This window comes from Lissotriton helveticus, chromosome 8 (genome assembly GCF_964261635.1).
Source record: "Lissotriton helveticus chromosome 8, aLisHel1.1, whole genome shotgun sequence".
Classification (NCBI taxonomy): domain Eukaryota; kingdom Metazoa; phylum Chordata; class Amphibia; order Caudata; family Salamandridae; genus Lissotriton; species Lissotriton helveticus.
In genome coordinates, this window is record NC_136069.1 from 188,223,640 (window position 1) to 188,237,502 (window position 13,863).

The 13,863-nt window shown below is 43.6% G+C and overlaps 1 protein-coding gene across 3 annotated transcripts in view; it reads left to right on the forward strand.

Annotated features, from left to right (window-relative positions):
- HLCS (holocarboxylase synthetase) overlaps positions 1-13,863 on the forward strand; it is a 940,243-nt gene that overhangs the window by 714,636 nt on the left and 211,744 nt on the right. The window lies entirely within an intron of this gene.

Here is a 13,863-nt window from a genome sequence, read left to right on the forward strand (position 1 = left end):
GCTTCCATCTATACAAAAACGCACGGTGTCCCATCCATTTCGGTGATACCAGATGTGCTAAAACAAATTCAAGATGAATACGGTCCAGAACCTGCTTTAACTCTTGGTATGAAATTACTGAAAGACTTCAAGCAGGTCTCGGCTATATTACTAGCCAACATAAAAGGTGAAGCAGCAAACGTGGCGATCCGCCAGAGGTTAAAAGAGACAGATATAGCAGACCAACCAGCTGAAATTGCCAGAATCATAGAAAAATCCTATGAAGAACTAGGCAGAGATAGTCTAGGTGGAATACCAGTAAAACCGCAACTGACTACAAGTCCAGAAAAATATTTTTTAATAATAATAATTCACCAAAAAAGAACTGGGATGGAAACAAACAATCCAATCCTAAAGAAAAGAAATTCCAGTCCCGAGGAAGGTCTCCTAGGCGAAGAGAGAAATCTCCGAACCAAAGACAGAGGTCACCGCAGAGTGACCCCTCTGGGAATAGAAATAACCTTAGAAATAGGGATAATATTAAAAAACCTGATAGATATCAAGACATTGATACACGTCCCTCTCAATCTTTTCAGAATTCCTCGCAGAAATCGGAAAGAAGAGGACGATCAGAACAAAGAGAAGAGCACGCCAAGTCCAAAGACAAGGAACCTGCTCAACTAAAAAAGAAATTACAATTTCCAAAAAAGAAGGTAGCCAGTATCAAGGTAGTTAACAATGCCGAGAATACTGAGGACACAACTGAAAAACGGAGAGTGGGCTCAGACAATGCTAGACAGCGCAGCAGAGGTGAGCATAGCTCGCAAAGTCCTTATGAATCATCTGGAGACAGTGGACACGAATGAATACCTTCAAGTGGAAACTGCAGACACCAGAGTTAGCAAGCCCCACAAGATATACGAGATAACATTACGTATAGAGGGAGATAAGACTAGGAAAATAAGGGGACTATTTTGGGATAACCTATCCAAAGGCTATGACATCCTTCTAGCTGAAAAAGACTGGCCACCAGAGTTTGTCAGGGAGTGCCCTCATGGCGAAGAAGTAATTATGCCTGCCTTCTCGAATCAAATCCCAATTCATAAAAAATATACACTTGCTAGAAAGTGGGCAGTGGCCTTAGCACCTGCTTTATATAAAAATCACGTAGGATGGGATGAGGATTCTCCTCCTCACAAAATCCAGTTAAAAACACAACCAACTGCACAAAGGCAGTACCCAATCAAGCAAGCAGCTAAAAAACAAGTAAATGAAATACTAGATCAGCTAGAATACCAGGGGGTGATTGAAACTTGCACCTCACAAATGAACAATCCTTTGTTTCCGGTCGCCAAACCAGACAATTCATACCGTCTAGTTTTGGATTACCGACACCTTAACACATGTTGCAAAACTTTTGCAGTGCAAAACTCACACAGTGCTGCACTAATGAATAACAAATTCTCAGTAAATGGCACTCAAAAACAATTCTGTCGGTTAGCCCAGGGGTACAAGAACAGCCCGGGGGTATTCTCAGCGAGAGTAACAGAATTACTACAACTATATGATGATGAAGCATTATCTTATGTCGATGACATTTACTTAACAGATGATGACTTGGAGACTCACTTGAAAAGAGTGAACACCATAATTCTTGGGTTCGCTGCAGAGGGTTACAAATTCAACTTTAAAAAATCCAGAATTGCCCATCTGACAGTCCTATTCTTAGGATATGAGTTATCAAGTGAAGGTAAAAGCCTGGCAGACAATTTCCTAGAGAAATGTGCCGTAATCCAAGCTCCTAAAACACTAAAAAACCTACAGTCAATTCTAGGCTTCCTAAATTTCGGAAGAACATACATTGCAAATTACGCAGAAAGGGTCAAACCCCTTTACGATCTAATTAAACCAGACTTTAAAAAATCCAGTTGGACTCAAACACACACAGAAATTTTGAGATCCTTACAAACAGACATGCTAATTAAAACAAAATTAGAAACACGTGATAATACACGCAACCTTGTGATCCGAGTCATCCCAGGGAGATGCGGATTCACGTACCTAACCTCTAATGAGGGAGAAAAGGTACCAATTGCATTCAAATCACACTTGTACACAGAAGCTGAACAGAAATTCAGTAACACAGAAAAAATCATTCGTGCAGTTCAAACCGCAATAGCTAGAGAAAAAGACATAGCTGACGGTAGACATATCACAGTCAGAACAGCAGAATCAGCCTTTGAGGCACTAACAACACCGTGTAATTTACCCACTACAACATTGAATCCGGAATGGATACAATGGGTGAATTCAATCACAACGGACAAAGTATACTACTACTTTGACCCAGAACTAGAAGAATTAAAAAATCTAAAATATAAAAAGACGTATCCTCTGCCAATCGACATTCTGCCTCTACGACATTACGCCTGTGTAATCTATACAGACGGACATGCTCAACCCTCCGTTTGGGGAGAACAAGCATACAACCCCACATGTGAGATTACAAAAGAAGTGTGGCGCGGAGGTAAATTAAAAGCTCTATTAACAAAATCACACTCAGTAGAAACTAATTCAGAAAAACAAACTGAAATAATCGCATTGAAAATGGCGCTAGATAATGCGGATCGCGAATTCCCGACACTTGTAGTGTCAGATTCATATTACTGCGTCAAATCATACAACAGCGATTTGCAGACATGGATTCAGAACGGTTACAAAGATGACACAGATGCACCAATAAAGCAGAGACTGCTCTGGGAACAAATAGCTCTTTTACAAAAAGAACTACCAAAGACTCACGTGACTCACTCACTGAGTCATCAACGTGATGGCGTTCACGTTGTAGGGAATTCATTGGCTGAAACAGCCGCAGCGGCAGCCACTAAATCGGCTCCCGTAGTTCGAAAAAAGCGTACATTAAAATACATTGACGGTGAAACATTGCTGGCGGTGAAAACGTCATCAAAAGGCGACTGCTCAGCGTTACCGATCAACTATCCACTCAATTACACATACATCATAGATGCAAACTCCGTTCCTTTTGCTCGAATCCCTGGAGTGGGGGATAGAGTGATTCCAAACATGGACAGGAGAAACTTGTTAATCGCAGACGCACACATGGGCGAGGGTCTCAGACACCTTAAATTAAAAGATTCTCTGGAAGAATTACAATCACGGTACTGGTGGCCAGGCATGAGCCTGCACTACACCATGTTTGTAAAAAACTGCCCGAACTGCAACAGAGATCGCAGTGGAGAGAGAGGCAGTTTAATACCTCGTCGTATCAAGGCAGATAACATCACCAGTAAAAAGAATGGCTTGCGATTAACATATACAGGCTAGTTTCCACTTATAATGTAGACCCACAGCACTCGGCTGACGTCCGGACTGTTATACAAAGATTTGCGAGTCTAAATGGCATATACGCTAAGAGCATGCTACGTTCGACCATTGTTTTCACTCAGGCAATCCAGCCTGGGGGGGAAACATGGCCAAATGAGCACAGCCCAGCGGGAATCTTCTCACTTCCTTCCTGAGGGTACGGGATGGTGTAAAGAAAAAGCCAAGGCAGAAAGCAATCTATAATAGAAAGGATATTAGGTTCGGGAGCTGGGTGGGTCAAACATCTAATAAGTGTCCAACGTAGTCTAAATAACTTGCCAAGAAATTCTCTGAAGGGATTCAGTCCGTACGAATTATTATTCGGAACTAGGATGTTGATCTCTGACCTTGATAGTCAGACTTCAGTGGTAATAGAAAAAACCTTTGATGTCAAAGACCGTTTGGCTATTTTGCAGGACTTAAACAAAACAAGAAAAGACCTGAGCAACATACAGTTGAAACAACAGCCAACAACCACTGAAGAATCACCACCTGTCCCAGCAAGACCTGTCTGGATTCCAAAAGTCGGGGATCTAGTCAGGGAGAAGATCGCGGTAAAGAAGGAATTTGGGCCTTCTTACAGAAAAGCAGTTCCTGTCTTGTCTGTCAACGGGACAAGATCAGTTGTACTACCGCCACTTGCTGGAAAAAAGGAAAACCGAGTTGTATCCATCGACCTGGTAAAACCACAACATGTGGCCGATAACAAACAGTAGGCCAAGTGGACTCCCAATAAGTAGCAGAACACCAAGGTTTGCTACCAGTACAGAGGTCCTAAAAAAGAGGCTCATCACATTCGAAACGCCTACAGAAGAACAAGAAGAACTATGCAACAATGCAATAGAACTCAGACCTCTGAAAACCCAAATAAAAACATTTAGCAGAGACACACCAATCTATACTGAAGTACCAAGTGACAATGCAAGAAACAAAAATCCTGAACCAATTGGAACAATTGACAGAACTGCATCCGGCTACTTCATAAACTTCGATGATTCCTCTGAAAGCCTCAGTGAATCAAAGACACAGCCATCATCAAAATCCTTTAAAGACAAAGCTAAGGAACTTTTGAAACAACTGAAAGAAACATATCTGATTTCTCCATGGATTGAATTTTGGGTGGGTTTTGGTGCATTTATCCTCATACTTTGGCTCATCATGGTATTAACTTTGGGACGCTTCATTGAGGGAAAATATGCTAAAATGGACACAGCAAGTCAGAACATCAACTTGGTCCTCAAACCACACACATCTTCACTCGTCGAGAAAAGAGAACTTTCTCCAGAACTTTCTTCAGCCAACTTCACAGCCAATCCGATACCTGGTGGGGTAGCCTGGGACAACACTGACTATGAAATTTATGGTCCGGTCGAGATCCTGAAATATCCACACCAAATCAAAATCTCCTTGAGTGACTTTGCAAAACCAAACTCATTTGCTGATGATTGGGACTTCGAAAGTATTAACAACATGATGTCTGACTTAGTAATGTCTGCTAAATTTACAAAACATGATTATTTGCAAGGTTCTACAAATTATGATAGTATGTATTGCTATAACCATTATGGTAACCATTTCTTGCATAAATCTGCACAACCTAGAAATGTTTTAAATTATAATCAATGGGAACATTGTGCTACACCTCCAAAAGGGAGCTCTAGAACCGTTTATGACAAATATTCATATTTCTCAGGTTTTAACACAAATAATGCTGAAACATTTTATTTTAAATTGTCAAACAAGACAGGGATGAAAACCATGATAACCAACACAAAATTGATATATTCAGATTCATTCTTCGAAAAAATGAATACTTTTGGATTTGATTATTGGGACAAAAATGTTAATTTGAAAAGTGTTTGGGGTACAAAAGAATGGCAAGTACAGGGTTTAGAAGCTTTGTTTAGAGCCTGCATGATCCCAGAACAAATGATATTTTTAAATGACACTGTTCAACAAACCACCTGTCTTGGCTTAGCCAAAATCAAAGATTTAAATAACCCGTCTATTCCAAAGCCAACAATGTTTAGCAATAACTCTGATACAGATGAAGAAATAGACGTAAACCATATACTTAACCAAAACAGAACACATCCTGATTGGAAACAATGGTTGATCTGGCCTACAGATACAAATAACTGTCAAGATAGATTCCTGAATAAAACACAGGGTTTCAAAATGACCAGGCCAGACCCTAGATATCCCCAAAGACATCACCCAGGGATAATAACAACCTACAGTGTGGGCAAATTATGCCTTCAATGGCTACAGACTTCCACACTGCCTGAAATTAAGCAACACCTAACTTTACTTACTGATGGTGCTGACTTGCGTGATTTCATAATGGGACCACGCAAACAGCGTCAAAAGCGTTTCATAGCAGCCTCTGTATATGCAGCATACAATGAGGCCTGGAAGGTTACTCAAATTGAAACAGCAGAGAGAATACGTGAAATTGATCGTATTAATTTGGAAAAATCACTGTCTGTAGTGGACAATGGGTTAATGACTCTGTCCTCCAGAATTTTTTCATTGGACAGCATTGTGTCTTCAGCAATCGATATATTATCGCAAGACTTACTGTTATTACAACATGGTCAGTCACAATTGCGTTCCATTGTACAGCTTGGCTGGACGTTACAAAATCTGCGTTCAGGCTATGTGCCTTGGCGTTTAATCAACACAACGTCACTATTCCAAATCTTTAACCTTACTGATAGACAAATCGGTATGGCGCAAAAGGGTGCTGATTATACAATCTTGAGCATTGAAAAACTAGAAAGATTACCAATGACAATGTCAGAACGACCTGTCAGTGAATGGATAATCCACGGAATAATAAATATTCCAATCTCAACCTTCAGGTTTCAATACTGCCAAAAATATATACAGGCTGGCATGTACGAGAAATTGGGAAAGGGGTACCTTAAAACAACATGGAACCTGCCCTATTCACATGCATGTGTCAGTAATAAAGGACAGAAAGTGTTTCTTAGTGGCAACAATTGTGCTATGTCACTAAGCGGCACGCTTCTGTGTAACGGTATTAGTTTGCACGGAGCCTGTGAAGGGAATTCATACAACCTTTCATGTCACCAGCAAGGCGCACCTGCAACTGAAATAGAACCATTCTTTCAAAGACTCTATAATGGGAGTTACATTCTTATTGTAGAACGCAGATGTTGTAGTCTTATGCCCGGGACTCCTTATCTAGTCACTACGACGGCGAAGGTCAAGTGCTGTGGACGTTCTTTGTTCCCCAGCTCCTTTCCAGACAGGGAGGCAAGGGCATGGCCCAGTTTGAAAATTACTTCTATTCGAATAGACACTTTAAGCAGAATGAAAACAGTGCTTCTTCAGACGCCTACAAGGCTCACGTCATCAAAAGAAACATATGATCTACAAGTCGCAAGGACGACTGCAGAGATACATACATTATTATCAACTAATTCCCCCGTACATTTCGCGGAAATCCTGAGCGAAATCTTAAATATTTCTGATACCAATGGGATCTCAGGGGTATTTAAGACAGTATTATCGATGGCATTAACACCATTCAAAGCCATACTGGGTATTTTTCCAGATTTCGTCCATTCGATTTTTGGCGGACTTCCCCTGATCCTGGGACTAATTGCAGGAATCCTATTCCTAGTCCTTATTTTTCGTTATGGCAACCCATGTCACAGATCAAACTCTCGCGACAATGGAAGATACGATCCTAGCCATTGGATACCGGGACCGGATATCAAAAATCCTGGGACTCTCCCGGCTTAGAGACCTGAACATGACTTGGTTTCTATCATTTCGACCAATGTGGCAAAGGTGTGTTTTACCTGTACTAAGGTGTCTGCTATGCGGAGAAGAATGCGTGTTAGACACCTGTCTGACGCTACAATCGGATGCGCCGGTGGATGCAGATACACTGTTGGTTCCTACCAAGGTTCACAATTTGTGCTGCCCTCAAAGGCTGCCAATCCTGATGACGGCATTCCTGGAATCTTCACCACTACGATTGAAGAGTAGTGAAGTTCAAGATGAAAGCAGCATCGAACAGGTACGACCTTCTGTCAGTGATGCAAATCAGAATGTCAATGGAGACAATCATGCGCACGAATGCATGGTTACCCCTATTCCCGACTTAGTGGAACTTTCCCATGAAGCTGTTGACAGTTTTTTCGAAAGCCTGAATGATATGATGTTCTCTCCAGAACAGAAATAGAGACTTTTGAGTAAACTCGCACACGGCGTTCCCTGAATTCGGCCTTCAACTTTAAAAATAAAGTCACATGAACAATTTCACTCCAGCTCACGGACAGCAATTTTCTTCAGCAAGCCCCTAAAATATTTTTCTATATATTTTTTTCCGGGACTCTGATCTTCTGCTTAAAGTAAGAAACTATTCCTAGAGAACTAAGATTTCTATTTTTAGATACTTTATAGACTTTAGCTGCCCGCTGGTATGTTCACAAATATATTTTATTATGTGATGAAATGGTCTCGAACTTCCTTTCTGTATAGCCATGTTAAGAGCCGTTTCATGTGTATTTCTCATATAGCAATAAGCAATAATGCATAAAAATGCGTGTTTACTTTTGCATTTAATTCATAGCTTAAGTGCATACAATATATATGACTGCAATTTTTCAGTATATTTGAAAATTTCAAAATGCATTTATGTATTTTGGGGTGGTAAGGTATACACTATACTCTATAGTATGTTGTACTATGTTATACTATGCATAGATTAGTAAATATGACCATAGTTAGCGTGGAGTGGGTGTCGTGTATTTCTATAGGTTCTGAATCGATCCCCCTATTCCTGACCCTATTCTGGTTAAACTAACTAGCTAGTTAACTAACAGTCAGCCCATGAGGCAAGAACAGCCCCCATGATGCAGATACCGTTATCTGACGCAGTCACACTACGGCACAGGAACGTGTTATCTGATTAGGTCATAACGCTTGAGATCTAATTAGACAAGCGACATTCCTCCAGCCCCTGATAAGGCATACGACGTTCTCATAACAAATCAAACCTATGACAACCTGGATAATCCGTGCGGCCATTGTTTTGATTTCACAGAGAACTTTTGCAAAAGAATGTGCTAACGAGCAAGTCGTATGACATCTTTATTGACGTATCTATGTCCATCCTTACGTCAATCTCGGCACCTTTAAGGTATAAATATTGCCGACCTTGCCCTATGCAAACACACGCGTGGTGACAAGACGGAGCAGCCACACTTGCCGAAGCCGAGAGCAGAAGCAGACCCCGCTGGCAGCAGCCCCGCCTTCCTGACGCGCTGAGAGACGCGCTGCTATCTCAAGCCGAGAGACCCAGCACCGGCGCTTCTGGGCAGCCCTCGCAGGCAGCCTGGAATATCGAGAGCAGAGAAAGAGATACCATTCCTCATTCATCCTAACTTCCAGGTACAGAACTGAATAACCCCTCACAGAGAATTCTTTAGTTATTCACTTGGCAAAAACAAACTTAACTTAAACTGTAACTTTCTATTCCCGCCCACGCATTAGACTTAGGTCAGGTACACGGGGTAGGCGTATTTAGAAACACCAGTTGAGTACGTTTAGTCAAATGTACATGTGTATGTAAATATATTTTAATCATTTTAAACATCATATGGCTCAGAAACCATATCAATGTTTTTACAGTATTATTTTATACTATTGCTTTTAATGTATGCACTTTACTTAACTATAAGTATTGCAATAATATCGATCCATTTCTCATGTATGAGAAAAGAGACTGATCAATAAATAACACCTTTTTATTGAACACGCCCGTCTCTTCCTTCTCTCTACATTCTGATGAGACTAAGAATGCACGTACTGACTGAGTAAAATAATTGCCTTGTGCTCACACGACTCTTGAGATTGACTCTTGATTAGGGGAGAGCAAAGTTGTCATGTTCTATGGTTGTCAGAAACTAAATCCCTTCTTGTCTAATCAGGGGAGGTAATTCTTTCCTGAACATTCGAGAAAGTTTCTAGCGAACTCTGAGCTTAGCTGGCAAACCCAAAAATTAAGTCTAGTATCGACAGTAGTAGACCTAGTTAACGTCTGGTCTAGGCCTTTACTGCTGTAGGTATTATTCCAATGCGCAGAGCCTATTGGGAAAATAGGAACTACACTACACTGTATGCCTTTGGCACTTCTCCCAGACATGTCACTGCAGTGTTTTTACACTGCAGCCGACCTAGCAATTATGCTCCATGAAGCCACATATTTGTGCAATATATGGGTGATTTAAATACACTCTTCAACCCACGTATGGCATTTAACTTCACACCACTGGTGCAAATTAGGCATCAAACATACAGTACTCTCACTGGAAAGTTAAATAGATTAATTGGGTGAAACCAATTTTACAGTATAGTTTTACTGACCAAGCGCACATTATGTGGCACTAAATAGCAGTGTCACAGTGCACAGAATAATCATAGTATAAATGAGGCCCATACAAATGCTGAAAATCTGGGGTGAGCACGCAGGAAGGTAGATTTCCTACATTTTTCTTGGTTAGTTGTATGAGTTTGGAGAAAGACGTTATTGGTTTGTTTACACATGAATATTCACCCACCCAAACTCTATCTCATTTTTAGGTTTTGCCTGGCGAAAAGATGCGCTCTGCGCATCTTTTTCGCGCAGGCGAAAACCTGATGAGAACTGTAGTGGGGTTTGGGTCGGCCCTCGTCATTTATTGGCTGGCTCCATAAATGGAGCCTAGCCATTGGACGAGGGGCCTGTCTGTCAATGCCGGACCAGATTCGGGGGCGTTCCCGCGATTCTTTGGCTTTTGCCGACGTCACGCGACGTCAGCCGAAAGCCGGGAACGCCCCCGAATCTGGTCCGGCCGGGCCGCAGGCAAGCCGGAAGTCGGCGCCGGTCTTTCTATGCCAGGAGAAAGGAGTGCGGCTGCCAGCGAGGCCCCGGTGCAGGAGAGCCCCGCCCGCGGCACCCGAGAAGAGAGCCCAGGCCCCGGCAGAGGAAGGACACCGCAAGCGCCCCCGCCGCCTCCTGGGAGCAGTCCGGTGAGTTTTCAGGTTGTCCGTGTCCCTCCTCCCGCCGCCGTCCCCCCTCCCGCTCTCCCCCCTCCCGCTCTCCTGGTTTGGATGGCCCTTCCTTTATACATTTGGGGGGTGTTCTGTTCTCGAGCAGGCGGGGGCGGTGGGGCATGCAAGTGGACATCCTCCGTGCCCTCCCATCCTGTGTGGTCTCCGTCGGGCAGCCGAGGGGCCCCTGGCACCCTTTAACGGCAGGTTCAGAAACGAAACGGAAAGTGCAGTGCTGAGTGTTTTCCTGTAAATAGTGCGTTTTTCTCGACAGTGTGTTTTTTAATCAGTCACGTGCCTACGTCGCTAGTGATTGCTTCATATGTGGGGGGTTTTTACGTAAAAAAGGGCGGCGTTTAAACACAGTTCATCGGATGCGAGGCTTTAAAAAAACAATGTTTGACATTGCAAATTGCAGCAGGGGGCTCTCAGCTGATCTCCGAGGCTCCCCCCCCGACTGAGACGCCCCATTCCCCTCGCTTCAATCGCGGCCCCTCCCCCCCCCCGGCAGTGTGTCATTCTTTCTGTCTGTACTCTTTGGGTTGAGCGATAGCGTGTCAGTGAGCGCTGGGATGGGGCTAGCACTGTGAAACAAAAATGCACAAGACATGTCACCCGGTGAAGTGCCGATAACACGCGGGGCACTAGGAAACCCTGTGCACCAACTGAGTTTCCAAGTCAGCTGTGGAGGCTCTACAGTGATAATCTGCAGTGTACACGATTTCAAAAAAATATCCAGAGACAAAGGAGTTGGGGTTTTTGGGAAGGATGGGAGTGGTTGTCTTTCCAGTGGGTCACAAAGCCCCGCCCCTTTCCATGGGGCCACTGCTCGTACCCTCCGTGTCCCTATATAGGTCTTCAGGCCCTGGCTGACTTTAGGCCCTGTGCCTTCTTGCACACAGTGAAAATCTGCTCTGGGTGGGCAGGTATGCATATTAGAATTCTTCTTTAACTGCCACCGAAGTGTGCTGTGAAGCAGAGGGTTTTCTAACTTAAAATTGTGGGTATATCTGTATGCATGTTTTCTGGGACTAGTTGGATGCCAGGAACTGTTTTAATTAAGGCCTTCAATGGAAAACTCCTCTCTGTTGCTGCATTGAAGGTCTGTTTTGCATGAAGTATGTTTACAAAATGTATTCAAAAGGACCAGAACTCTCTCTAACTCGAGGGCCTTCTGAAGAAAACGCTGCTCTCTGTGGAAATTTGAGAGATAGATGGCTTCATCTTCTCCGATTTCATGGGAACCCGCCAGAAGCTGTGATGACCATTCTCTTTTGACTTGCAGTTGCAAACCGAAAGTACTTCTTTTCGGCAGTAAAGTTAAGGCTGTATTGCAGGGCCGGAGAAGCGACTGATTCTCCAAATGCGAGGCAGAGGCTTGTTTTTCTGGGCTCTCAGTCCTGTCGAGCTGACTGAATAAATAAACTCTGGCTCGCTCTCCTGCAGGCCCGGGGGTGTTTCCTAGAAGCCAGTTTTGGAGGGGGACATGGGGGGGGCTTGCAGTGTGTGTGGGGGCTTGCAGTGTGTGTGGGGGCTTGCAGTGTGTGTGGGGGCTTGCAGTGTGTTGGGGGGGCTCGCAGTGTGTGGGGGGGCTTGCAGTGTGTGTGGGGGGCTTGCAGTGTGTGGGGGGCTTGCAGTGTGTGGGGGGGCTTGCAGTGTGTTGGGGGGCTCGCAGTGTGTGGGGGGGCTCGCAGTGTGTGAGGGCTTGCAGTGTGTTGGGGGGCTTGCAGTGTGTTGGGGGCTTGCAGTGTGTGGGTGTGTGTGTGGGGGGCTCTGTGTGGGTGTGTGTGGGGAGGCCTCTGAGTGTGTATTGGGGGGCTCTCTGTGGGTGTTTGTGTGTGTCATTTGCGAGAGATCAAGCTAGTGGCATTGTAAATGACAATGCTATTTATTTATGTTAAAAAAACATAAATAAAAATATTGTCAAGAGCAATGCCAATAGCTCAAACTTTAACAAAGGCAAAACCATTGCATTGTAAATGCTTGTTAACATGTGTGTAGTGTGTCACTTAGTGGCAAGACTAGAAACTGCTTCTCTAACTGTTAAGTTAAAGTGCTGGGATCCTGGTTTAAAGGACACAGCTGGGAGCCTGGTTTAATGGACACAATCACACCACCTTGTGGTTTCACACCCTTGACATTCCAGCCCATCTGTGTCGATTAGGACTTTGCTTCTCTATCTCTCAGTAATTTCTACAATGTGGCCCAGTTTTGTTTTTCCTTCCAAGTTAGTAGTATTTCTCTATTCTAATTATTTCACCCTGTTGATAGCCTGTTATGCAATACCACCATCAATTTGCAGAAGCCGAACTGTATATTCTTTGCATTTCCTGGTTGGGAAACAAACATCACCTGCACAGTAACATGATAAGGATTAGAGCATAACCCTCAAGGTGAACTAAGCACTAGTTTGCAGCCAAGCTCGAAACATACACAACGGAGGCAACCTACATTTCATAAGTGATACTGCTCACACATCTCCCACCCAAAGGATTCCCTAAAGACTCACCTATCTTACTACTTTAATCAGACACTCAGCTTCTGAACGATACAGGATCAGCTCCAATTTCCAAAAATCCAATGAACTGTAAGATGAGGAAACACTTGATACACAAAGATACCTCCACACAAAGAAAAAAGATAAACAAGATCCCTGGAGAGCTACAGGCTTACACAGTTCACTGTGAGTGGTAAATGCTTGCACTCAGATGGGAAGAGGAGGTGAGAATGTAGACAAGGTCCTCATTCAGTGCTGCATGTCAGAAGACAGTGCTGTTAAACCCCTTTTGCTATCTATGCAAGGTGTGTTAACGTGACTGTGTGGAAATGGGTCCCTTTGGCAGAGGTGGGAGGGGGTTTTATAGTATCCCCCCTGCTCATGCTTAGATGGAACCTCTCTGAGCCACCTCCACCTTCCAAGGTTAAATGTTGCTCCTCCCCCCAAAGCACGATGCAGATTAAGATCCGCTGAAGGTATCAATCTGTGCCTATTCTCCTTTCCCTAAAAACAAAACATGGTAACAGCAATAATATTGTGCCCTCTCAGCAGTTAAAGCAAGTAGGCTGTATTTGCATTGGGACAAGCAACCATGCAAATATGGTCAGTCTTACAGGTGGAGCCGAGAGGAGAGCTCTGTCCGTGGGAGAAACATACCACTGAAGCTGCTCTGTGACCATCCCTGTGTTCTCACCCAGCATGGCCATACCTCCTCTTGCGAAAATCTACAGGCCTCAGTGACCAATTATAAGAAGGACTCCAAAATACTTCAAACACAATACTCCTAAATATACAAATCCAGAATGTTGAGAAACAGCTAAAAATGAACTCTCTCACCTGCACACCTTCTCTCCCTCTTTCACGTCCTATATCTCAGGCTCACCCATTGATATCCACCCCTACACATCCCCTTAAGCGCCTACTATGCAAGG